The following is a 25,841-nucleotide window of genomic DNA, read 5'->3' as shown; positions in this document are numbered from 1 at the left end:
CAGAGTATTTTGTCTCTGATAATAAAGTTTGAAACTTATAAATAACTGCAATTTTTCTATTTAATCAATTATGGATTATTGAAGCACGTCAATTCCTAAAATACTTAAGTAGCCATTACAAGAGGAGGAGAAGTGTCTCTGTTTTATATCTGGCCACCAGGAGTGTTTTTCAGTGACACCCTTTGAAAGCTTGTGACCACGCCTGTTATAACAAGTTGCTGCTACATTATAAAAGAAAGCATTTTAAATTCTCGGCTTGGTATTAATATTTACTATAATGTCTAACAATTTGCCTCTCCACGTTTTAAAAATCCATTTCTATCCTCCTTAAATAGCCACAATTTACTCTAGGCTTGCAACCTGCAAAAGTATTTCAGGCTTAAGAATGCCTTATTGTCGGCTCTCGGGAGGACTTGGTGGCCTTGGGTCGGAAGCAGGAGAGAATAGGCATCATGGAGAAATCTAAAGAAAACTGCATTTCAGGGCCTGTTAAGATGACAGTTCCACCCGGTGATGGTTCAAAATGCATTTCGGTGACTCAGCAATGTCCTTCTCAGCATCCGTTATCTGCAAAGAGCGGCCGGGTTCAGCAGGTCTTGTGTCCTTCATATTCTTCCCAGCGAGTTCCTTCGCAAGCACAAAAGCCTTGTCTCCTGCCATAAACCATTTCAGAATCTGAAGCAGAAGCAATTGCAGGCAACCAGTGTCCCTCATCCTGACTGCAGGCGACTAAATAATTCCCAAAAGAATGAGCAGCTCCAGCCACCAGCCCCCAGAAATAATTCTAAAAAGCAACTGGCATCAAAACAAATAAATGAAGAATTAAAAAAAAAAAAAAAGGCAATGGGCTTTGGAAGATGTTTAAATTGGTCTCCGTTGGGTAAAGGAAAGTTTGGTATAATTTATTTGGTGAGAGAAAAACAAAGCAAGTTGATCCTGGTTCTGAATGTATCGTTTAAAACTCAATGAGAGAAAGCAGGACTTAAGCATCAGCTGAGAAGAAAAGTAGAAACACAGTCCGTCCTCAGGCATCCATGTATTCTCCGACAGTTTGGTTACTTCCTGATGCCACCAGAGATGACCTAATTCTAGAGTATGCACCTCTTGGAGCTATCTATAAAGAACTCCAGGTTTGACGAGCAGAGAACTGCCACTTAGATCACAGAATTGGCCAGGACCCTGTCTTATGGTCATTCAAAGACAGCTATTCGTAGAGACATTAAGCCAGAGAATCTGCTTCTGAAGTCAGCGGGAGAGCTGAAGTTTGCAGATTTGGGGTGGTCCATACACGCCCCATCCTCCTGGAAAAGCACTCTCTATGACGCCCTGGACTACTTGTCCCTGAGGTGAGTGAAGGCTGGATGCATGCTGAAGTTGATCTTGGGAGCCTTGACGTTCTTTGCTATGAATTTTTAGTTGAGAAGCCTCCTTTGGGGGCAGGCACGGACCATGAAATCTACACAAGTGTATCGCAAGTTGAATTCATATTCCCCGACTCTGTACCAGAGGAAGCCAGGGGCCTCATGTCAAGACTGTTGAAGCGTAACCCAGCCAAAGGCCCATCCCAAAAGAAGTGTCTGGACGCATTGATGACAGCAAAGCCTCAAAGCCAGCCAGTAGCCAACAAAACAAAGAATCAACTAGCAAGCGATTTTAAGACAATTGCCAGGGTTGATGGGCTTCTGAGATGATTTTACTGCCAACAGCTGCCTGCAATCTAGAGTATTACAGAATTTTTTTTTAATTTTTCTTTTTTTTTTTAACTGAGCAGATGCTACCTCCCCATTCAGAAAATTTCACTTCAAAAACATGACACTCTGAAGTGAAAATAGCCACGAGAATCGAGAATCATACTAACTTCGCTGGTTTTATAACCCAGAAGCCGGGTTCGAGTGCAGCCGCCCTGCAGCCTGTTTGGGGTAAGGCGTCCTGGCGGAAGGTGAACTCAAAGCCGACTGTGGGCGGAGTCGCCCATTTGCTCTGACCTGATCAGTGCAAAAGCAGTGCAGACACCTTCCAAGTATCAGAGCACGTGCGTAACTTACGGGGTGGCCAAGCCTGGCCAAGCTGTCAGATTGAGTATGTGCTTCTTTTAAATGTTAAAATAAAGATATATGTATAGATTTTTTTAAAAGAATGCTTTATTGTCTTCTGTGCATTATTCCTATAAGGTCACATAAGTCATTCATTTTGCTTTTCTTCCAAGAAAAAGTCATTTTCTAAAATGTAATTTCTCAAGCAGTAGTTTATGGTTCTCTTTCTTCTGCCGGTCCCCCAAAAAAAGGTTCAGTTATGATTCATATAAACTTGCCAAGTGAATTAAATTAATATGCCAAATGTAAATGGTACCATGCAAACGCAAGAAAGGAGGACATAAAATGATATGATGATATTTTTAATCAATGCTACATACAACTTATGGACTGCAGTGAGCATAGAACGCAGTCTATTAAGTTTACACGATGTTCAGACCCCAGTATGATATAGTTATTTTATTCTCTGCCAGTTATCAAAATCTGCGCAGCATTTGGGTCTAAGGAGCAGATTTTGTACACTCTGCTGTTTTAAAACCTGGGAGTGCTTAGGAAATCGAGTACTTTACAGACCATAAGATTCAAGCAACGAAACTCCATACAGCAAGAAGAATGAACCATCCACAACACGCAATAATATAATGAGTCACACAAGCCCAACGTTGAGAAGATCCAGACAGCAAAGAGGACCTGCTACTGTAGGAGTCTATTGACACAAAGTTCAAAAACAAGCAAAATTAATCTCCAGCGTCAGAAGTCAGGGGAGTGGTCACCCTGGCAGATACAAGTGTCTGGAAGCGGCCCCAGGGACCGCCTGGGATTCGGGTGAGGTTCTGCGTCTTAATCTGAGTTCTGGTTCACGGACGTGCTCTGTTTATGAAAATTCATTGAACCGAGCACTCGAGTTAAGTGCTCTTCTCTGAATGTACATTATACTTCAATAAATATTTTTCGGTGAGCTTTTTTGGTCCATTTCCTACTTGGGCTTCCTCTAACACTTTATTTCCCTAAGCTCCGAATTTCCACATGGAGATTTTCAGAGACAGAATCCTTCTGCTTAGACAAGATCCACTTTATCATGAGCATAGCTCAGGATATATTTGTACAGCCTCACTGATTGATGCAGAGAGAGGAGAACTCTAGGAAATTAGGTTTTAGAACAAAAATGTTTTAAAGTTTATTCAGCAGCAGATGGATACTATGGAGGAAAGAAGCAGATTTCACAGAGTTAGCCCAAATAAGTCACTGAACAAAGGAACCATGGAGGAAAAGGACCATTTAAACATTTAAAGTAAAAAATAAGAATCCAAGGTGGATAAAATATACAATATAAGTTTTCAACAAAAAAATTATAAGGCCTGGAAATAAAACAATGAACTCTACTGTAGAAAAAAATTAGTCAATAAAATTAGTCACCAAGTGTCACCGGATGTTGGATTTAGCTGACAAAGACTTCCAAGTAATTATTTTAAATACATTCAAGAAAATAAACTCACGCATAAAAATTTTAAAGGGAATTATGACAACGATGAATGAACAAATAGAGATTTTTCAATACGGAGATAGAAATTATAAATAAAAAGCAAAACAGAAACTCTGGAGGTGAAAAGTCCAATAATTAAAATGCAGCTTTCGCCAGAAAAACTTGACAACAGATTTGAGAGGGCAGAAGAAAGATTCTGTGACCTTGAAGATAGGTTGACAGGAATTTCCAATCTGAAGAATAGAGAGAAAAAAGATTAAATAAAAATGAACAAAGCCTTAGAGACCCATGAGAAATCATCAAGCATGACAACCCACATGTAATGAGAGACCCAGAGAGACTGGAGAAAAAGAAGCAGAAAATAATTGAAGAATAATGGCCAAATAGTTCCAAAATGTAATGTCAAAAGCACAGCAACTTTCAAAATCAGTTTGGCAGTTTCTTAAAAAGTTAAGCACAATTGTACTAATTGGCTTAGCAAATCCACTCTATCCAAGAGAAACGAACTCTGAACAATGTGCTCCCCCAAAAATGAACAGACGACACTAGAGAGCACAGAAAGAGCTTGCAACCTGGAAGAAGGGACTAGCAGAGGACGAGATTCCAGTCTTGATAACTTTAAAACAGCTTTAAAGCTAAAGTTAGCACCTTATCAGGCAGCAAAAACTCGGATAAAAATGCTGTAGCCTGAAAAAACGCAATCGCTGAAGAATGAGGAGGAAACCCAGAGACAAAGGAGTTAGAGAGAGGAGCCCCAAATGTGTCCAAACTGCCCATCCTGTGGCTGAGCCCCCGATACACGGGAAGCGGAGTAGCCTGTAAATGACCTGCTCAAGATAAGAACACAGATGTGAACTACGCCCTTTAGTCCATAAATAATATATCGATATTAGCTCATCGATTAATTGTAAGACATGTGCCATACTGATGCAAGACATTAATAATGGGGAGAGCATGGGGGAGGAGGGGAGGAAGCAAATGAGAGCTCTGTACTTTCTGTTCCATTTTTTCGTAAACCTAAAACTGCCCTAAAAACAACAATTTGAAAACTGCTAGGTTGACCTTTGGAAACTTGAAGATACAGGAGAAGTAGAAGTGTCAGACTTCCCATGGTAGGTGGCTGAAGAAAGAACTGAGAGGCTCTGAAGAGATTTAGTCCTGGGCCCACAGGAAGGCCCAGGGGACACTGCCTTTGTTCACTCTAAATAAATGCACCAGTAAGAGGGGCAGCTGCATTGTTAAAAAAAAATTTCAGTGGTGGCCCTCCCCAAAGGCCAGAGTTGTCAGTAGAAGAAACGGGCTTTTTTTTTTAGCAATGGGATAACAGAATCCCAAAATAACAGAGGCCAGCTGGCCGCATTTAGCCCTCAGAGTCCATCCAATTACTGTAGTGAGCAGTCAACCCAGAGGGTCAGCTTTGGAGGCCAGGCCTACAAAGAGCTATGGAAAGGTTGTTAGAACTGGCATTCCCCAGGGCAAGATAGACGGGCACCCAAAAGGAGCATCGCTCAGTCTATACAACCGAAAGAATTCAAAGATGGCTGAGCAGCAGGTGGAGGGCAGCCGCTCCAACGAGTCATAATCCTCGCCCAGTTCCTGCACCTGGGCCAGTTCTCAGACCCAGAACGCATCAGGCAGAAAACCACAAAGAGGGACCCTGTGACGTGAAGGCAAGAGTATAACTCGATGAGTCCCCAAGTCCTTCCCCAAAAGGACTGTGGTTACTTACTCAAGGACTCACACACTGGAGAAAGAAATAACCCGCATTTCTAGGTTATTGGACACAGTATCCGAGGGGCAAAGAAATGGGAGGAAGCCTGGGGAGAAAATGGGATCAACGGAAGATTGTTTTTTTAATGGGAGAAATTTTAAAATGTTTGTGAGCTTAGGAGCCAATAAGAAGATAGAGCGATGGTGTAGGGAAGGAAGGGGAGACTTCGGCAGTGTGTCCTTGACGGGGATGGGGACGGGTCCTCGACACGAGCAGGAGAATCCATCTACACCACGAGCTCAGACGGGTCCCCTACAGCAGCGGGAGGGGCAGCAGAGGATGGAGCTGCAGGCTCTGGCCGCGGGGAGATGTGCGGGGATGTGGAGCTGGTCTCTTTAATGTTTTCGGGGAAGAAGGGCGCAAGGTCACCAGTGAAGCGTGGGGACGGAGGAGAGGATGGTGCGAACCTGGATCAGGAGAAACTCCTGAATAGCCGCGTAGGACAATGAGAAGGCGAACGAACGCGCGGGAAGACATAGTCCCGTCGGACCGCAGACAGCATCGACGGCCCCCTGGAGGTGCACGGTCACGGACTCAGGTAAGACTCTGCCTGCGCTTGCGTGTTTTTCTCCAGTTCCGCTCTGCTGATCAGGTGCGGGCAGAGAGCGTGTGGACAGTCGGACAGAGCCAGGGTTGTGGATTCGTCAAGCAAGCACAGTGAAGCGTGAGAAGGCAGGGAGCTGAGAACGTGCAAGACGATGCCTTGAGCACTTGACCAGGACGTTGAAAGGGAAGTGGGAGGGGGAGGAAAGGCTCAGGGAGGCGGGGCCGATGAAAAGAGCTAAGGATCGGAGAACGGGAGGCTTTCGAAGAGGCACAGGAGTGGCAGGGTTCTGGTACTTGACGGAGGCCAGTCGCCCAAGGAGCAGCGTTCGCTCTGAGACGTGGCATTTCTAATTCCCCTCTGATGGAAAAAGAAGGCCCCTCCCCGCGCGGGGAGCGGATCGGCTTACCCTTCCCAATGCAGACCCTGCGCCGACCTGCAACGTCCAGAAGTCAAAGCCAACGTCTTGGATATCATCAAACACAAGTCAAGAATTAGGCGAACTTGAACTGTCACCGCTTTCTACCCAGCAGTCACGGTTTCCAGAGACACAGCGCACGACCGGAGCCTGGGACCAGGCGCCGGTGCCCTAAAGCAGGGGTGACTCCTGCTGTCGCCGTGCAGGGCGCATGGCGTGGAGCGCCTCCTTCCATGCTCACAGCATTCGGAGGGTGGCTGTTATTTTTATCTCTGTTCTAGAACTCAAGAATCACCTACAAAGAGGGTGAGTAATTCACCCAAAATCTCACACCTGGAAAATAAGAAAACTCAGATCAAACCACGAAGCTTAGGATTTTACCGTTACAACTTCCAACATAATTCTTGTCATAAATCAAAATGAACTGGGATTCAGATACATTTTTACCGTCACCAAAATTTCCAAACTAAGCACGCGCGTCTTTCTTTGGAATGCAAAATTAAACTGCTTTTCAGGCTCGACACTTCCCATCACAATCATTGTATTTACTTGGGACCTATTTTTTTCTGATGTATAATAACTAATGATCTTAGTTGACAACCAACTCCCTAAATCCTGAGGCTAAAGTGACAACGTTGGGGTTCCCGCATCGCGAAAAAGGTGCCACGTAGAATCCCCCTTCCTTTCTGAGTGGGGAATGATGGCAAAACCAGCCGAAGCAGCACCTAATGGAAGTGTAATATTTCAATCGTGGGAGTTACTTTCAAGCAAACTCCGTAGAAAGGACGGCTGTTACAGTCCCATTTAGACACTGGAGGCAGCGTTGGTGACCATGCGCCCCGGACGTAAGATGAGGCATATTTAGAGAACCCGTCCCAACTGTGGGGGTGACGAGCCCCACACGCACTTCTGTGGGGGTGACGAGCCCCACATGCACTTCTGTGGGGACATGTCGAACGAAGAAGCCGAGACAGCTCTTAGGCCAGGAACCCGAGTTACGTGGGGACGGTCGTCAGGCTTGCGAGCATTTTCATCCATCTTCCCTTAACATAATTAATGAAGCGAAGATTAAGACTCACATTTTTCTCTCTCGGGTTCTCTGGCTGAAGGTTTGCTATGGCCACTGTCACCAGCGGTGGCTCTCCCGGGCCTGCTTAACACAGAAGAGGCTTTGTCAGAGGATTTAGCTTCCGGCTTGAGTGCCTTGCGTTCTGACAGCCACTTCGCTCTGGCAGTGCTGTTGCCACGGTTACCAGGCCCTCCAGGATGTTTTCCAGGTTACAGATATTGCTGGAAAACAGGCTAGTTTCTTGGCTTCTATTCACACAGTTTCTACTGGTTTTATTCTTGGATTAAAAAAACCATCGTGACCCTCTGATGTCAGAAAAGCGCACACCTCAGTTCCAGTTTTCAGAGCACTGTAAGCCTCACCAACAGCCATGCGCACGGCCTGGCTGGGGAAGCAGGATTTACGTCTTTACGTAAATGTCCTGACACCGTGTCTATTTCATGTCTGCGTGGGGCTTCCTGCCAGGGAATCTCAGGATGCGTTCCTTCAGCAAGGTTAAAAACGGTCCTCTTCAACCCAATAGAATAAAGATAATAGTGACCAACTAAAAACCATAATTTGTGACGTTTTTATCATTTAGAATTTAATTTTTTATAACATTATCATCGATAGCTTCTTTCCCAGGAATCAGAATTACTCAAGGTGAGGCGGGGAGGTAACGTCTTGGGCCCTAGAGGAAGAGGAAGGCCCGAGCAGTCAACAGCATCACTGAAGTAGTTCTGGGAGCGTCTCTCAGACAGCCCCCCGGAAGCTGGCCCCAGGCGCCAGCCATGGTGGTACAGAAAGACACGACTGCTCCCTGTGGGCCAGGACCTAAGCTATCATTGCGAAGGTCGGGCCGGCCGAATCTACCTGGATATATAACAATTCCGGAGCAGTTATTATTTATCTCACAATTTTACAAAACGTCCAACAAGGCCTGAGGACAACGGCACCCACGCCAAGAGGGAAAATTATGTGCTGTTTTTCTGCATGATTAAGACTTGGAGATCAGCAGATATGAAGGAGCTGTGCCTGTAACAGCTGAGAGCACCAGCTTTGAAGCCAGGTGTGTCTGGGGTCAAATCCCAGCTTCTTGCCAGCAAGACCTTAGGGAACCACGGGTCGTTTCACTCTCCTCGTGGCAAAATGGGGAAGATGACAGCAATTGTACGACTTAAGAAGATTCTACAGGTAAAGTGCTTGGCACACCACTCGGGACATAGTAAACATTCAATGTAATGTAATAACCCCGAGAAGAAAGACGGTGGAGGAGGAGGGGGAAATGAAGAAAGGAAAAGAGGTATGACAGGAAGAAGAGAAGGAACGGAGGAGGGGAAGGAAGAGATAAGGGGGAGGGCGGGGGGCGGGGAACACACACAGGAGGAGGAGGAGCCCCCAGCGGGAGGACCAGGAGGAGAGGAAAGGGAAGAAGGGTCAGCAGGAGGGGTGGCGGCGTCTCCGGCACGTGCACAATGCCGTGCCAGGTGTAAACAGGGAGAGAGATGATGAGTATTGGACTGACCTGAAATACGGAGTAACCTGCCTCTGATTTCCGTGGCCCCTGGAAGAGCGCTGTTCACCACCTGGCCTGCCCTTGCGACCACGGAGGTTCGTTTTCTGCTTACAGTCTGACTAAAGGAAAGAATCCACTGGAACCAGCAGCTGCGTAAACAGGAACACGAGGCAGGAGGCAGATCGGGGCCCCACCCGAAGGTGGCTTTAGACTCTCTCGGTGTCCCTCACCCACTTTCTCCGTGGCACAGTCCTGCCATCCCAACGTCCGTTCTCCGGAGCGCAGCCAAGGAGGAGACCTCGGAGGCTGGGTCGTTCCTCAGAATTACGTGGGGCCACTTAACCACCATCCTCACGAAGGCGACCCCTCCGAGCGCCACCGAGCACCAAGAAGCAGTAAGATCAGACACTGGCTGGACTTCAAGACGCAGGAAACACGCGGTCACCTGCTGCCTTTGACAACAGCGCTGGCTCCTGAACGGGGCCTGGGAGGCGAGGAGTAAAAATTACCAGAGAAACAGGCTTAAGAAACAACTGCTCTGATTTTAAACTTTTGCTAAAACATTTCCCCAGAAGCTAAGCACCACGGTGACTTCCTTGATTCCAAGAGCAGGGACACTGTGCCACCTTAGGAATATGGAGCAGCAGATTCAGCTGTGTGGGGGTGTGTGTGTGTGCCCACGTGTGTCAGCTGAGCGTTTGAAATAGGATTCCTGGATTGTTAAGAGAGAAAAATCACATCAAACGTTTATTCAATCGAAATGCATACAGGCCAGAATAATAAAGACGGCACACATCCACAGCCTCCAACGCAACGACTCGACAAAGTCTGAAAGCAGACGGAGGAGCATGCCCAGGCGTCGGCCAAAGTCTAACGGAAAGCTCGTAACTTACAGTGTGCCTCAAACAAAGGACACCAACGTCTCTGTGAACATTACAACCACTACATGACACAGGTCACCGGTCTGGTCAGCATTTTCATGGTCCTATAGACCTGGCTTGTTCCGGCTGGCTGTTACCATCGCTTTTCAGATCCGATCCCCAGTGGAGTGCTGTGAGCCTCACCACAGATGGCCTCGGTGGCCATTCCAGCAATGCCCCCAGGTACTTCTGTGTTCCCAAAACAGGCATTTCAGGATTCTTTGGGTTCCCAAGATCTAAGATCCCATGCCGTTGACCCTTCAGGTATATTAGCCATATCTAATTTCCTGTGTCCTGACGCTTTGACATCTGGGGCCTTCCTGTCCCTGGAAAGACTGCCCCTCCTAGGGTTAGCCGACTCCTACACACAGTAAACAACTCGGTTTTCAAATGCAAACCAACCAGCACAGAGCCCACACTGCTGACCACTTCCTCTCATATGCTAGCCCACTCTCCCGTGCCCTCATCACCCCAGAGCCAGGTTCCAGACAATGAGGGACAGTCCCTACTCCTGAGAGTCCCCTGAAGTTATTCCAACTAGCCCATCCTAAGCCTGCCCGCCCTGCCTAAGCTGTTCCTCCCCACAAGAACCATAGACAAGGCTCTTGCCCACCTCTCTGCCTCCTGCTCCACGTGGCCCCTCAGGGTGCTGTGTGCCCCGCAAGGTGCTGCGTGCCCCCTCCTCTTAGGAACTGTGAATAACGAACTATCATTTCGATGGCACTCATCTCCTGATCTGTCAGCCTTACTGAATCTCGAATTTTCTATTAATACACTATACTTTAAAACAACAGGAAACCAAAGTCTTCCTGGGCAGAAGAGAGAGTAAAGTGTGGAACATTAGTTGCTGGGACCACACAGTGTGGGCAAAGTGACCTCAAGAAGGAGTCTCCAGTTATTCACCGAGAGAACAGCCTGATGTCTCACAAGCTGTTAAGTCTGCACTAAGGTTTTCAATCCAAACCTAGTTTCACTGAGTTTTGTTCTCACAGTAATGTCATACGAAACTGTCTTCACTTCTGTTCTCTTTCCTTAAAGGAGTAAACATCTTTTTATCATCTGTACGAAAGGACAGCCTCACGTCAGCGTCAATACGTATACAAGTACTCAACACAGATTTAGCGAGCGCCTACTACATGCGCCATCCTGGGTCTGAGGGATACAGACAAAAATCTCTAATCACATGGAGTTTACGATCCAGTGGCGTAAGACAGACGGTAAACTAAATAAATCGGTGATAGGCTAGGTAGGGAATAGCAGGAAAATAAAGCAGAAAAGGGACATAACGAGTGCCAGGAAGACAGGGAGTTCAAATTTGTTGATGTTATTGAGGAATCATGTAGATACCATAAAATTTGCTATGTCAACCCTGTGGCTTCTAGTGTATTCACAATGGTGCGACCAGCCCCATTATCGCTTCCGGGGCATTTTCATGACCCGCACCCCACCCCCAAAGAGCACACCCATTAGCAGCCGCTCCACAGCGCCTCCTCTCTCCAGCCCCGGCAGCTGCTAATCCGCTCTCTGTCTCTGGATTTGCCCATTACGGACATTTCATATAAATGGAATCGTACGGCATATGGCTTCTTTCAGTTAGCCTGGTGTTTTTAAGGCCCACTCAAGTGTCAGCAACCTCATTCCTGCTGTGGGTGAATGAGGCCCCACATGGCTGTACCATAATTCCTTTATCCACGAACGTTTGCGCTGTTTCCACTTCTTGGCTGTTGTGAACGATGCTGCCGTGAACGTCCGTGTGCGTGTTTTGTGTGGACATGTGCTTTTGTGCCTCTTGGGAATGTACCTGAGGGGAATAGCCGGGTCCTCTGGTGACTCTACATTTAATTTTGGAGGAAAGAGCTCCATTTTAAATCAAGTGGTCAGAGGAAGTCTTGTAAATAAGGTGACATCGATACAATGACATCTGAAAGAGGTGACCTAAATAAGCCATGCATGGGGATGGGGGACGGGGGGCGTCCCAGGCAGCGAACGTCAAGATCAAAGGCAAAAATACACCTGGTGTGTCTGAGGGCAGCGACGTACACCTGTGTGGCTGACACAGACACAATAAGGAGACCACGTGTCGACCTGCAACGCTGGTGTCCACCTACAGCGCTAACCGTATTTAGAAACATCACATTTAAGCGGCCACTCGTTAATACATTTTTTAGTAAATCGAGCTACATAGTCTAGCCTCCGGAACTTAACTTCTGAATTCAATTTCTCCATGGTGGTTTTCGTAACTGATTGATTCAGATTTCATTCCATTTCTTCCATGGTCCTGTCTTCTCCCATTAAGTTTCGTAAAGGAATATACAGAATTTAAGTGCCCAACGATTATATAACAAAGACGCAAGTCTGGAGGTGTCTCCGTCACGGGGCAGCATGTAGAGCTGCACCGCAGCCATGAAGGTGCACTAAGTCTCATCGTGGCCCTCCACTTTTCAACCCCGGCTAAGATAAGCGAGCAAAATTTCAGGAATAGCTACGTGATCGCGGACACCAACAGGCGGCAATGGATCGCCTCTCCTTCCTGCGCTGACCAAACAGGAGAAGCGAAGAGCGAGTAAATGAGTTTGACCACTTGCTTCTCCTGGAAGCCTCGATTGCTGTGGCCGTCTCTTGATCTCACCAAGATGGCCTTGCGTTTGTGATTTAGGAGGACAATGGGAGTTCTAAAGAAGGAGAGTGTGGACCGCCAAGAGAAGCCAACTGGACACGGGAGAGAGCAGGAAGATGCCAGGGGAGGCCGCACTGGAGAACAATGTCGCAGCTAAGACACGAAGCATAGAATCTTTCCGGGAATAGAATGAGCAAAGCATTCCAGGAAAAAGAATAGCAGAGACAAATCTCAGGCTCAGAGGCAAGAGAGAATAGAGGACACGCACACACGCACACACCAACACGCACACACGCCAACGATGGCTCAAGCATGACGGGGAAATGCAAAGTGCAGAGCTTTGGAAAGCACAGCCTCGTCACTCAGGCCCCGGTGGACATAGACAGAGGAGTCTGGACTGCATGCTGAAAGCAACAGGCAGGCGACAAAGGATCCGGGCCGTGCGGTGACACGGGAAGGTTCGATGTGGCTGATCGAGATGAATTGAACGTGGGCCAGGCTGGAAGAAAGGAGCTCGGATAAAGTTCCCAGGTCTCTCCATGACATTGACGGAAGCATCCAGCACCAGCTGAAGGTGCCGCATCTGACTGTCATAATATCCAGATCTGAGTCCCAGCTCTGCCACCCACTCTCTTTAACATGCAGAACATAAATACTCATCGAGACAACAACTACACACACCAGGGAGCCGAACGTGACTCTCGAGATCAGACCAGCTCGAATTCAGCCACGTGTATACATAAATGCTATAATTATTTTGAAAAGAACCCATATAAAAAGGATTTGTTTGCCTTCCTTTCCCTGATGAGTCTTTCTTCTTTTTTTAACTTAAAAATTATTTCAATCAAATGAATGAAATTATGCCATTGACCTTAAGAGGCAAAGCAACTGAGAGATATCTGTATATGCACATGTTACGTGCCTACATAAACATACAATCACTGCAATTTTTCTGTCCGCTAAACTAACATTTCACCAAGATACTATTTTTCCTTGGAAAATTCCCAATGGGAAACAAGTTTCTGTCTATGAATGAAACAGGAATTTGAGCCAAATTTAAGTAGCTCTTAAAGGACAGCTAACCTTAGGTGACATCAAGATTATACTGGCAAGAGCAAAGACTCTTTATTATATTCTTTTTTTTCCATAAGGAAATAAAACTTTATCTGCAGTTGGCATCTCTGAAAATATCTGCCATCATTGTCACTTACAAAAAAAAAATTTCCATTTCTTCGGTATATTTCTAGTTTCTTCCTTTTGCTTTTCCCAAGATGAATCGAATGAACTTTTAACCAAGAATAGACACCCACAGAGGAAGTGCTCTAACCAGAAAATGACCTTGATCTCTTGGAAACCACACCTGTCATCTATAACTATTTCTCCTTGGGTGTTTGTGTGACTGAAGAAAGAACCAGGAAGAATCTGGAAGTTCCCTGCTCTCCATTTCCTGCTCAGTATGTCCATCTTGGTAATATTTTTTACACACACACACACACACACACACACACACACACGCAAAGCCCATTCCGTCTTCACTTCCAAAGGTTGCTATTGCTTTTGCCCTGAAGCTATGAGTGTTATTTCGATTCGAGAATAAAATCTTCTTAAGGAAAAGAATGTCTGAGCAGAATAGGGTTTTCAATATTCGTCATTAATGATTTAAAACCAAAGATTCAAACCCCAAGGAACTTGCAGGGTTTCTGCTCAGAGAAGCCACAGTTCTTGGCGTTGCTGACTCGGTGAGCAGGGCGCGCAGTGACAGTCAACTTCCCTCCTACCACATAGGCAGAAAGAGTAACGACCATAAATGCAAAACCCCAACATCGAGTTTGTTTTCCATTTTTAAAGCCTGTTTTGTCTTTCCTTCCTACTATTTTAAATCAATTAATCCTGAAGGAAAGACTCTCTGACCGAAAAACGAAGACAGAAAGATATGCCGCTGAAACCGCCATCCTGAAGCCCGTGCGATGCCGAGGCGGGGGCTTTTGGACCTCGCCGCTGCAGCCTGAGACTTGGCACTGAATGAATCCACGAGGTCTGACTGAGACGCAGCGGCCGGACGTGGGGAGCACCTGGGGCAGCTCTTTGCTCCCACTCGCTCACCCCTGGCAACGCCGTGAAGTGGATGTTCTTTAGCCATTTTACGGATGAGGAAACCGAGGCAGAGAAAAGTGTGTGACTTGCCATAACTCGCCCAAGATCACATGTGCTAGAAAGCAGAGAACTGAAAATCGAAAGCGAACCCGTCTGAGCCCCGAATTCACGCTCGCAGCTGCTAGATGGTGACGTGGGGTACACTGTAACCGAACTGTTCATGCTTAAAATATGTGCTTGAATCATGAAGGGAGGAAACATCGGTGTGTTGGGTTCCTAATACTGGACAGTGGGATAAGAATTTGATTGACCTAATGCTGTAAATTTCCGTTTTGCGAGTTACATTTTAACCGTTTCCTGTTGTGGGAACATACCAGAGGGAAGGGATGTGGCATTGAACAGGATCCTGGAGGTCCTTTGCGGCCAGGAGGGCAAACCCTTTAGAGGCTGGAGGGTAGGGCAGTGGAGAGGAGGGTGTTGGGGGGTGGGGGACAGGGCAGCAGGCTGTGTACCTAGTGCCACAGAAGTATTTCCATATCCTGTCAATCAATATGCTCAGACCACTGCGTTCTAGCACAGGTCAGCTCCAGGTCAGCCCACTCTGTCTGGGTCAGTGTGTCGGCCATGCTGACCACTGGTAGCCACCACTGTCCTGCATGTCACACCCACTCGGAGAAGATCAATGGATATAAAACCGTAAGGAACACCGGATCCCCACAAAGTGTAGCGGGCTGCGTGGGTACACCAGCTGGTGGGCAGTAGAATGAGGATTCAAACCCTCTGTTTGGCTTCAAAGGTCAGGTTTATTTGTTACGACTATTTCTGGCTGCCTCCCCAAACAGGAAAGGCAATTTTAACTGCGAGAGAATCCTTAAGCTCTCCAGACAGGCTGTGGTGGGGAGGAGGGAGATGGGGATCTTGCCTCCAAAAGATTCCTCTGGCTCCAGAAAAAGGCTCCAGAATAGCCCAGGGCCTTTGTAGAAGTGTCCTTTACTCTGAGTCAACATACCAAGAGCTAGGTAATTAGTCTAAATCTCCATAAGGTAGCAATTAATAATTAGTTCAGTAGCAAAAGGTTGATCACATGGAAGATGTGGATAAATTTTTACAACCCAGCTGACAATTCTCTTACCTTTAATGGTAATGATATGACAAAATGGCCAGTGCCCAAGAGTTCTAGGCTGACTCGGTGGTCAACAAGCTCTGCTGACCCCACAGAGGCTGTCTGAAGAATGTAAGGATTCTCCCACAGTCGAAACTGCCTTCGCTGTTTGGGGAGATGGCAAAAAATAGCCGTAACAAATAAACCTGGCCTTTGGAGCCAAACGGAGGGTTTGAATCGTAGTTCTCAACGGCCATGTGCTCCTAGGCTGGCTACCTCACTTTTCTGAGCCTCTATGTCCCCAGCCAGAAATATAATTCTGTAAAAATAACACTTAGGTCTTAAGGTCGATGGAAGGATTAAATGAGACAATATATGAAAAATCTTTTAAAGAGTGATTGGCACATAGTAAACATTTAATAGCTATCAGTTCTCTTTTTTTCTGACCAAGAAATTCATTTAACATTCAGGCTCAAGGCGCTGTGCTCTAGGTCACAAAGATGAATGCCATCTGCACTCTGTCCCCAAAAACCTGCAGTCTAGTCTCTACCACTTGGTATTTACTCAAGAGAAATTTAAAAAAAAAAAAAATTGTGTATGAAAAGACTTGTCCACAAGTGTTTATGGCAACTTTATTCAAATAGCCAAAAATGGGAAATGATTAAATGTCCATCAACAGATGTATGAATCTACAAACTCTGCTAATCCCCACCGAGCAACGGCAAGGAACGAATCGCTGATACTAGTGCCAATAAGAGTGAATCTCCAGAACATTCTGAGAAACGAGAGAGGCTGGACAAAAAAGAATAAATGGTTGTCTTACTCATTGACATGAAGTTCTAGACAGGAGCATCTATCGTGTCAGAAAACAGAATAGTGGTTGCCTGGGGATGGGGGAGGGGAAGGGTTAGGTGCAAAGGGGCACGAGGGACCTTTATGGGGACCCAAGTGTTCTGGATCTTGATAGGGGTGTTGGTTATGTGCATAGACACAGTTGGCAGAACTCATCACACTGTACACTTAAAATGGGTACCACGGTGTAATAAATATATCTGTCATTGTCTCCTGTTCCTGGCACAGAGCTCCTAAAACCCGTGGAATTTCCTGAGTGATAAAACTGTCTTTTGTTATCTATGAGCCCCTTTGGATCATGAGATGACCCATAAGGCATAGGGGAGACCTAGATAGCTTCAGATGAGAGCTGGTTGGCAGAAAAACCAATCGTGTGGTTAGAAGGTTGGAACTTTCGGCCCCACCCCACCCCTACCTTCGCAGAATGGAAAGGAGTTGCAGAATCACCAACGGTCAATGCTTTATTCTATTATGGCTATGTGACAAAACCCTGATGAAAACCTCATAAAGGCGAGTGGGAGGGAGCTTTCCAGGTGTTGAGCGTGCGCTCGGGACCCTTCTGGGCCTTGCCCTGTGCACCTGTTCATCCGGCTGTTCATTCGCATCTTACGTGAGACATTATAATCGTAAGTATGATGCTTCCCTGGGTCTGTGAGTCGTTCCAGTGAATTGTCACTAGAGAGGGAGTCACGAGAAGCCCTGATTTTGTAGTCCACCAGACAGAGATGCAAAAATCCTCAGACCCCAGGGGTATCTGAAGTGGGGGCAGTCTTAACCGGCCTGGGCTTTTCACCTGAAGGAGCTGCGTTAACTCTGGGAGTTAGTGTTGGAATTTACTTGCAAGACGCCCAGTTGGTGTCAGAGAATTAGAGAATTGGCTGGCATTGGAAAAACAGCACAGGTACATGTTATTATATAAATTAAACCTTGACGAAGTTGATTTAAAAAGAAAACCTGCAGCCAAGCACAGGCTTTTCAAGCTGTACTCTGAATTGAGTCCCCTTGGGGGTCGAGTTCCCAGTAACTACACTCAGAGCACCCCTCCTTCCACCTCATCTTTAGACCGGAGATGGATTTAAACAAAAAGCTCCATGACTTTAAAAAAAAAAAATTTGAAAACCACTGATCTAGAGGAGAGAGCTGTCTGGTATGAATTAGCTATAATATTGACAGACAGAAAGTAATTCGTATCATGAGAGAGGCTAGTTAAGATGCTCCAAGAGGTCAGAGTATGGAGTAAATACTTTCCAGTGGGAATACTGAGGTGACATCGAGCTGGGCCTTAACACGCAGGTAAGGGTTAGGCACGTGGACATAATGGGGCAGGGCACACCAGCTAGAATGAGCAAAGACTTTGATAGCACAGACAGGAGAGCACTGGGTGTCCATGCTGTTCTGATCATCTACGCCAGTGAGACAGTCACCTCAGCAAAGAACACATCCATTTATTTGCCTGTGAATCTGGCAAGGAAGGATTGTTCTGCCCAGCTCCCGCCCAAGGGCTGGAGGCGACAGTCATCAGAAAACTCATTCACTCACACAACTGGTTGGGCTGGTGCTGGTGGCCAGAATCCCACCCACAGCCTCTCAGTGGCAGGCTCCTCACAAGACTGTGGCTGGGGCCTAAGGGCCGGCGTTCCAGGAGAGAAAGCCAGGGGGCGCTGTATCGCCTTCTCTAACCTGCGCTGGGAAATCATGCAGCATCAAATCTGCCACATTCTAGTTATTAGAAATAGGGCACTAGGGCCAACTCGGTCTCAAAGGAAGAGAAATTAGACGGTGCCTTCTCACGGGTCTGGGAAAGAGGAGCCAAAGACAGTGCCCAAAAAGCATCAGGAAAAGACAAATACCCAACAAATAGAACGACGGGCAAAGGATACCAAAAGTCCATTCTCAAGGGAAAAAACACCAAAATATACAATAAATATATCGAAAATGTCTGCTCTCTCCAACAAGTAAAGACCCATACCTTGAAATAGCTTTCATCTCTCAAATTAGCAAATGAATTAAAAGTGTAGGCGAATTAAAACAATTACCTAAGAAATTTGCATGCTTTTGATCTCGCAAATAATTCTGCCTCCAGGAGGTCCTCCCAAGGAATTAACACGTGAAGAAGGTTATCACAAGGATGTTCCCTGCAGCCTGGTCTATAATCTGAAAAAGTCAATCTAAAAGTCCAACATCAGCAGATTTTTTTAAAATTTCACGGTACATTGATACAATACAGAATGTCATGTGGGCATTAGATATGATGTCGCTGAAGAATATTTGATTTACATGAGGAAATATTCAGAGTCTAGGGTGACAAAAATAAAATCTTCAAACAGTATTTCTAGCATTATAACTAGAGAAATAATTCTATGGAGAAAAATGGTGTGGAAAATACATTATGATGATAATAATGGTTATTTCTGGGTTGACAGATTATGGATTTTATTCTTACCCTTTTGTTTATCTGTATTTTCTTTTATAAAGTTGATAAATATATATGACTTATGGAATAAAAACAAAAACAAAAAACACAGAATCTCATACCATAGAAAGCCTTTCGGGACCACTCTGAAATACCGTCGAGGTGTCTTTGTAGTGCCTTTGACTTAACAGTATTCTAAGGCTTAAATCTTTATGAGTCTAATTAAAAGCTAGAGAAAGATATCTCTGCTCCTTAGATGAAAATAAAACCAGGTTGTACTTCTCCACTTTATTTTTGCTGACTTTAAAGAGAAATTATCAGCGTAATGTTTTTAATATGAGCTTTATCTTCTTCCCTAGGTAACTTTTGTTTCTTTCCAAGGGTAGATAAAGAAAACTAATTTGTTTTTATAAAAGAACCACAGAGAAACCTGATCTGCTACAAAAGAAAACCACAGTCCATGTTCTAGGACTAAGAGTTCATTAAATCATCCCCAGCTAGGAGCCTGAAGGAACCATCCTCTCGGCTAAAAATACCATGAGGACTGGTTACTACCCCGGTGGGTCATTGGGCAGCAACTGACAGCAAAGCCCGGAAGTGTCCTTTGGCACTGCTAAGTGGGACGCATCTAAGGTCAACCAGACTGCAAGGCAGAGGACAATTTTTAGTTTTTTTGTTTTTTTCGCTACAATCTAAGATTTTGGATCTGAAGCCACTGACCAATTTCTAGAGCACTATGGGCTGTAGACAGTGGTTCCATTTCCTCTATAACTGGTGGCAGCCACAGCAAGCAGCCCAAGAACTTGAGAAAGAAGGAATGAAGAACTGCCCTCTGATAATTCACCTAAGAAACCAGCACATAATGGATCACAGCCAAGAAGGGCTGGTCACCTTACCCCAAGGCGCAAACATCCTGACCATGGCATCAAGTCTAAAGACAGAATACGCCGAACAGAGACGGCCCAGGGGGAGGCGCACTGAGGTCCGGGCACACACTGCCCACTGCCCCCCAGGCACTGTCCACGGGGCGCAGCCATGGTCAAGGACAGAGAGGAAAGCTTTGCTGGGAAGGCTGGTCCAGGTTTTGGAGTGGGACACTGGGAGATCTGAGTCCCAGCCTTGGCCACTTTCGGGCTGTGTGACCTTACACACTACTGAACTGAACGCCCCTCCCCACCCCAACCTCAGTTTCCTTATCTGTAGAAAGAGGGTGGCGGCCACCTTATCGGGTTATAGTAGGGATGATGCGAAGCCCTCAGCACAGAGCCTGACGCATAGCAGGCACCCCACAGATGTTAGCGAATAAAAATACTGCGAAGCACAATAACCAGCAGCCTCATTTTAATCTCAAACTGCGAGTGTGATCCACCCACGTGAGCCAGTGACAGAAGGCGTCTCACTCCTGTGCTTTTATGAGTCCCCTCAACCCCCGCCATTTGTCCCTGACACTCATAACCCGACCATGCTACTCACACACACTCAACCCAGCCCTTTACAATCTGAATATTCCAGCCCCAAGAGCACTGCCGTGCCTTCAAACAACTTCCAGATTTCTACTTCTAGAAAACAACCGGACCTACTGATATATGTCAAAGATTTTGCAAATCGTCTTTTACTTACCGGAAAGTCCTTCCAAAAGAAATAGTAAAAAAGCCGAGTATCTTAGACAACAATTAAAGGAATACTTTTGTGAGGATCAGGAGGATATTTCCAAATATTTGGACATATGTTTTATTATGACTAAAAGGCTTGAAACAGGGAAGGACACTCAGCCACTTAGGGAATTGGGGTTCTCTTGATACTTCTGTGAGGAGCTAGAACCATTTATAGGCTAATGGAAGATCCTGTGTGTTATCAAAATTGTCAGTAGGTAATCAATTGCTGACTGAGTTCAGACCCTCCTGTGGAATGTAAAGGTGTGAAATCCAAACAACCGATTATTGGTTTTAATGGCTTTGAAGAATGCACAGCATTTTGCCCCAAATAAATGATCCTGGATAAAAGCCTTGTAAATGACACACTAATTAATTGACCGATTGGTGTGGAGGTTTTGTGTGTTCGTTTTCCCTGTCTGGCTGACAATACCTTACGCCAACCTTCTGATTTCAACAGTGCCCTAAATTGTACATACTGTATGGCGGGGGTACTTCTGGGACAGTTGACACTCTACCAAGAAGCTTGTGTTTTATCACCACCTAATGGCCATTCCCCAGTATTACAATTCAATAGGTCACTTCACTTAGCATGCTAGCACAGGTGCAACAGTTAAACTACTATTGAAAAAAACATTTTAAATATTCTTCAAGAACCCGGGCAGGTCACAGGCAGGTCACGAGTATCTTAGACAACATGGCATCAAGTCTAAAGACAGAATACGCCGAACAGAGGGAACCTATAACCCACACTTGGCTGACCTTGGCCTGCCCCCTCCCAAGAGGCCTCAAACCAACACACCCGGTGGCCAGCTTCAGACCACACCACCCAACCACCTCCACAAACAACACACCCAAAGACTGGAGTGAGCAGGCACCAGAGCCCCGCTAATGTGAATCTGGCTCCATGGGGTCAGGTGCCGGTAGCTCCTCCCCTGCTCACGGCCAGTCCTCACAGCCAATCAGCCCGAGGGTCAATCCCCCCCGTCAATGTGCCAACAGCAACCAAGGCTCAGCTACAACAGGAGGGAACCTACAATCCATACAAGGAACACAGCTGAAGCACCCAGCTCAGGTGGCCAAGGACACTGCATCACTGGACCACCCAGGACACCTACGACGTACAACCACTCTCCTAAGACTGGGAGACATAGCAGTCCTACTGAACACATAGAAACAAGCACAAGGAGGCCACCAAAAGGGGGAGACAAAGCAACATGTCCCAAATGAAAGAACAGAACAAAGCTCCAGAAAAAGAACCTAACGAAATAGAGACCAGCAACCTCCCAGATGCAGACTTCACAACACTGGTTGTCACAGCAGTCCCCAACCTTTGTGGCACCCCGAGTCAGTGCTCCTATGAGAGTCTTAAGGCTCAATGATGCAAGCGGAGCTGAGGCGGTGATGCCAGCGCTGGGCAGCAGCTGCAGATACAGATGAAGCTTTGCTCGCTCGCCTGCCGCTCACCTCCTGCCGTGCGCCCGGTTCCTAATAGGCCAGGACCGGTACCAGTCCACGGCCTGGGGGTTGGGGACCCCTGGGTTATAAAGATGCTCGGTGAAATTAGGGGAAGAGTAGATGAACTCAATGGGAACTTGAACAAAGAGATAACAAACATAAAAACAGATGGAAAACATAAAAAAGAACCAGGGAGAAAAGAATACAGTGCCTCTTAAAGGGCCCGCGCCCAGCCTTGCCCACTGCTCACTGATGGACTTGCTCGTTCTGAGCTCCAGCACCGGGGCGGCTGCCCAGAAAGCACCAGGGACACTCGGGGAGGCGCTGAGCTGTCGGGATTCAGGGCAAGGCTGGAGGGGCGGCTTTCTCCAGGACAGAAGTGCTGGCAGTATCCATTGCTCCTTTGCTGGGCCCTCCCCTGCCCGGCGTGCAGACCCAGGCACTGCCATAGCTGCGTCACCATCAAACTAGATAACACAGGTGGCTCCTCCCAGGTGATTCCCTTAGACCCCGCCTCTCTCAACTTGTGGACGCAGCCAAGCTGCTTCCAGTGGTTTATTCCATAAAAACAGGCTGTCTTGGCAATGGCTGCAAACTCTCCCAAAATCTCTCAAAGGCTCCAAAAACCCAAAGCAGCAGCACCTGGCCTCGGTGTGCCCTGCACCTCTTGCTGAGCCCTGTACCCCAGGCCCCGCAGCCGGCCTCGGTTTCTAGCTTGGCCTCTTGAGGTACCTATAAGCCCAGCACAGGTGGCAGCCATATGTGGATTCTTGGTAACTATTACCACGTGGCCCCAGAGGTACACGGGCTGAGGCCGAACTTGGCCTGCAGCTGGAACCCTCTCAGGTCTGTGCCAAGGGGCCCCACAGCACTCCTACTACATAAAGCCACTCGACTAAGATGGAGAGACTTAAGAGCCCTACAGGGAGACAGAAGAGCACGTCTCACGTGAGAGAACAGAACGAAGCCCTGGAAAAAGAACTCAATGAAATGGAGACGAGCAACCGAAGAGATGCAGAGTTCACAACACTGGTTATAAGGATGCTCAATGAACCTAGAGGTAGACGAGATGAACTCAGAGCTTAAAGAGATAAAAACATAAGAATAGAGATGGAAAGCATAAAAGGGAACCAGTCAGAAGTGAAGAATATGTTAACTGAAATAAAGACTGCATTCGATGGAATCAGTAGTCGACTAGATGAAACAGAAGAGCAACACAGCGATTTGGAATAGAAGGTATTAGAAAACACCCAATCAGAACGGCGAAAAGAAAAAAGAATTCCCAGGATGGTTTAAGGGGCCTGCGAGATACCAACATTTGTATCATAGGGGCGCCCAAGGGAGAAGAGAGAGAGCAAGGACTTGAGAATCTACTGGAAAAAATAATGATGGAAAACCTTTCTAACCTGGCAAAGGAAATACACATACAAGCCCAGAAAGCACAGAGAGTCCCAAACAAGATGGACCCAAAGAGGCTACTCCAAGACGCGACATAATTAAAAGGTTAAAGACGCATAGATAATCCTAAAAGCAGCAAGAGAAAAGCAGTTAGTTACCTACAAGGGAGCTCCCATAAACTGTCGGCCAATTTCTCAACACAAACTCTGCAGGCCAGAAGGAATTGGCAGGAAATAATCAAAGTGATTAAAAGCCAGGACCTACAACCAAGATTACTCTGCCCAGCAAAACTGTCATTTAGAATCAAAGGACAGATAAAGAATTTCCCAGATAGGAAAAAGCTAAAGGAATTCATCATCACCAAACCAGTAGCACAAGAAATGTTAAAGGGACAAGAAGAAAAAGTGGCGGGGGGTGGGGGGGGAGAAGGAATGAAAGAGGAAGAGGAGGAGGAAGAGGAGGAGGAAGAAGAAATAATAAAATGGCAATCACTATAGACCTATCAATAATTAGTTTAAATGTAAATGAATTCATTCTCCAATCAAAAGACACAGGGTGGCTGAATGGGTAAGAAAACACGACCCACGTGTCCACGGAGAGATGAATGGATAAAGAGGTGGCGCATAGACAATGAAATCTTGCCATCTGCAGCAACGTGGGTGGTCCTAGAGGGTACTGTGCTGAGTGGACTAAGTCAGAGAGAGAAAGACAGATGTCGCATGATTTCACTTACATGTGGACTCTAAAGAACAAAATAAACAAACAGACAAAACAGAAACAAACCCACAGATACATTCTGAGGGAAGGGGTTTGGGGGTGTATGAAAAAGGGGAAGGGACTGAAAAGTACAAATCGGTAGTTACAAAACAGTCATGGGGATGTGAAGTACAGCACAGGGAACACAGTCAATAATATTGTAATAACTATGTATGGGGTCGGTTAGGTGCTAGATTGATCGGGATGATCACTTTGTTAGTTATATAAATGTCTAATCGTTGTGTTGGATATTGAAATTAATATATCGTATGCCAACTATAATTAAAAAATAAAAAATTATTAAGGAAAAAAAAACGCATATCCCGAGGCAGACAGAAAAGTTCTGCTGAGGATTCAGAAGTGGCAACGGATGGGCTGAGTTCAGGCATATACAAGTAGAGACCGAAACTAAAGAAATCGATGCTGTTTGGGACAAGATATTGCTATTAATCTTTATTTGTACGCTTGTTCTCTAAAAAGCTCTCCAATTTCAAAGCTAATTCTGAGACAAGTCGCCTTAGGCACATACAAAGAAATACTTCTGTCACAGCATGAAGAGAAGTTCTATATTTTGAAACTTTTTTTTTTCAGGGTATTAGTAAGATCTATTCATGCAGAGCAAAAAAGAAAAAGAAAAAAAAAAAAAGAAAAAATTAAGCAAAGGCCAAAAACGCCAGGCCCGTGATGGTTTGCAGGTGTCGTCATTGCACTTGACAATGATATGATCACGTCGGTGGGGCCGCGGGCATCTAACCGCATCAGACAGTGCATTCCTCCGTGAGCCCAGATGGGCGGAGCGGTGGGCTAGCTTCCGGCCAAAGCATTTGGTTGAGTTTGGTTTGTAAGGGAAAAGTTGAAATGTTGCTTCGTGGCTTGAGTTTTCTAAAAGAAAGAGAAAATATTAGGGAGAAGTCTGGTAAAGGGAGACAGAGAATGTTTACCACAATCTTCATTATCTATTATGCAGTAAAGGGAAGTATTGCCTTTCGTTCCATAAAGCACTAGCCATCATTTGTTCCCAAGAAAGGAAATTAAACCAGGCCGGGGTCACGTCTCTCCCTGCATTAACACATGTCAAACACCACGAGGGGGTCAACGTCTCGGGTCACAGCCACCCCTGCCTTTTCCCGGACAATGGAGAGGCTGAACTAGTCCTGGAGGAGGACGTCTCAGTGGTCCGTGGCTGCATCAGCACAGCATCAGGCTGCGGCCTCTCGCGGGGGGGCATTTGGTCTCGTGCTCTGTGTTATCTCTCCTTGGGCATCGACTGAGCATCAGCTTCAAACACGGGACATCACAATTGCTTCGCAGTCCCATTCTTTGCCACATTCTCCCTAAAATCATCTTTGCAAATAAGGCGCCTGGCGTATTCCACGAGCTCGGAGATGGGCTCGTCTGCGGAAGCCGAGTGGTCTGCCGCATGCCTGCGTGTCTGCCAAGGTGCGTTTTAAAGAAGGACATCGCATCCCTCCCGCGGTCCTTCACTGCGAGGCCCTCTGACCTCACGACAGACCACTGTGGACTGGATTCCAAACGAGAAGCCATCAGAAAAACTGGCAAACTGTGCTCGCCACAGCTGTAGTTGTCTTTTTTTTTTTGGTCAGCCTATAAAGCCATCTGGCTACGTGAAGGATTGTCTCTCAGCTATGCCATTTCAAACTCAATATTTTTTAATAATTACATGAAAATTGCATAACTTTTAAAGAATTTTACGTTCATAGCGAATAGAAATAGATTTAACAGTACATATGAATCTTTTACTGTGG

General features: G+C 46.2%; 1 protein-coding gene and 1 pseudogene across 3 annotated transcripts in view; one reads left to right on the top strand and one right to left on the bottom strand.

Moving 5' to 3' along the window:
* Window positions 1-449: 449 nt before the first annotated feature.
* On the top strand, window positions 450-1,657 carry LOC120598543 (aurora kinase A-like; annotated as a pseudogene).
* A 22,856-nt stretch (window positions 1,658-24,513) lies between these two features.
* Window positions 24,514-25,841, bottom strand: part of SH3BGR (SH3 domain binding glutamate rich protein) — a 40,928-nt gene continuing 39,600 nt past the window's right edge. For all 3 annotated transcript variants that reach the window (XM_039857317.1, XM_039857318.1, XM_039857316.1), the window contains one exon: window positions 24,514-24,957. The gene's annotated coding sequence lies outside the window, so the exon portion shown is untranslated. The remainder of the gene's footprint in view (window positions 24,958-25,841) is intronic.

Source organism: Pteropus medius, unplaced genomic scaffold, assembly GCF_902729225.1.
Source record: "Pteropus medius unplaced genomic scaffold, Ma_sr-lr_union100, whole genome shotgun sequence".
NCBI lineage: Eukaryota > Metazoa > Chordata > Mammalia > Chiroptera > Pteropodidae > Pteropus > Pteropus medius.
This window is presented reverse-complemented; position numbering and strand designations above follow the sequence as displayed.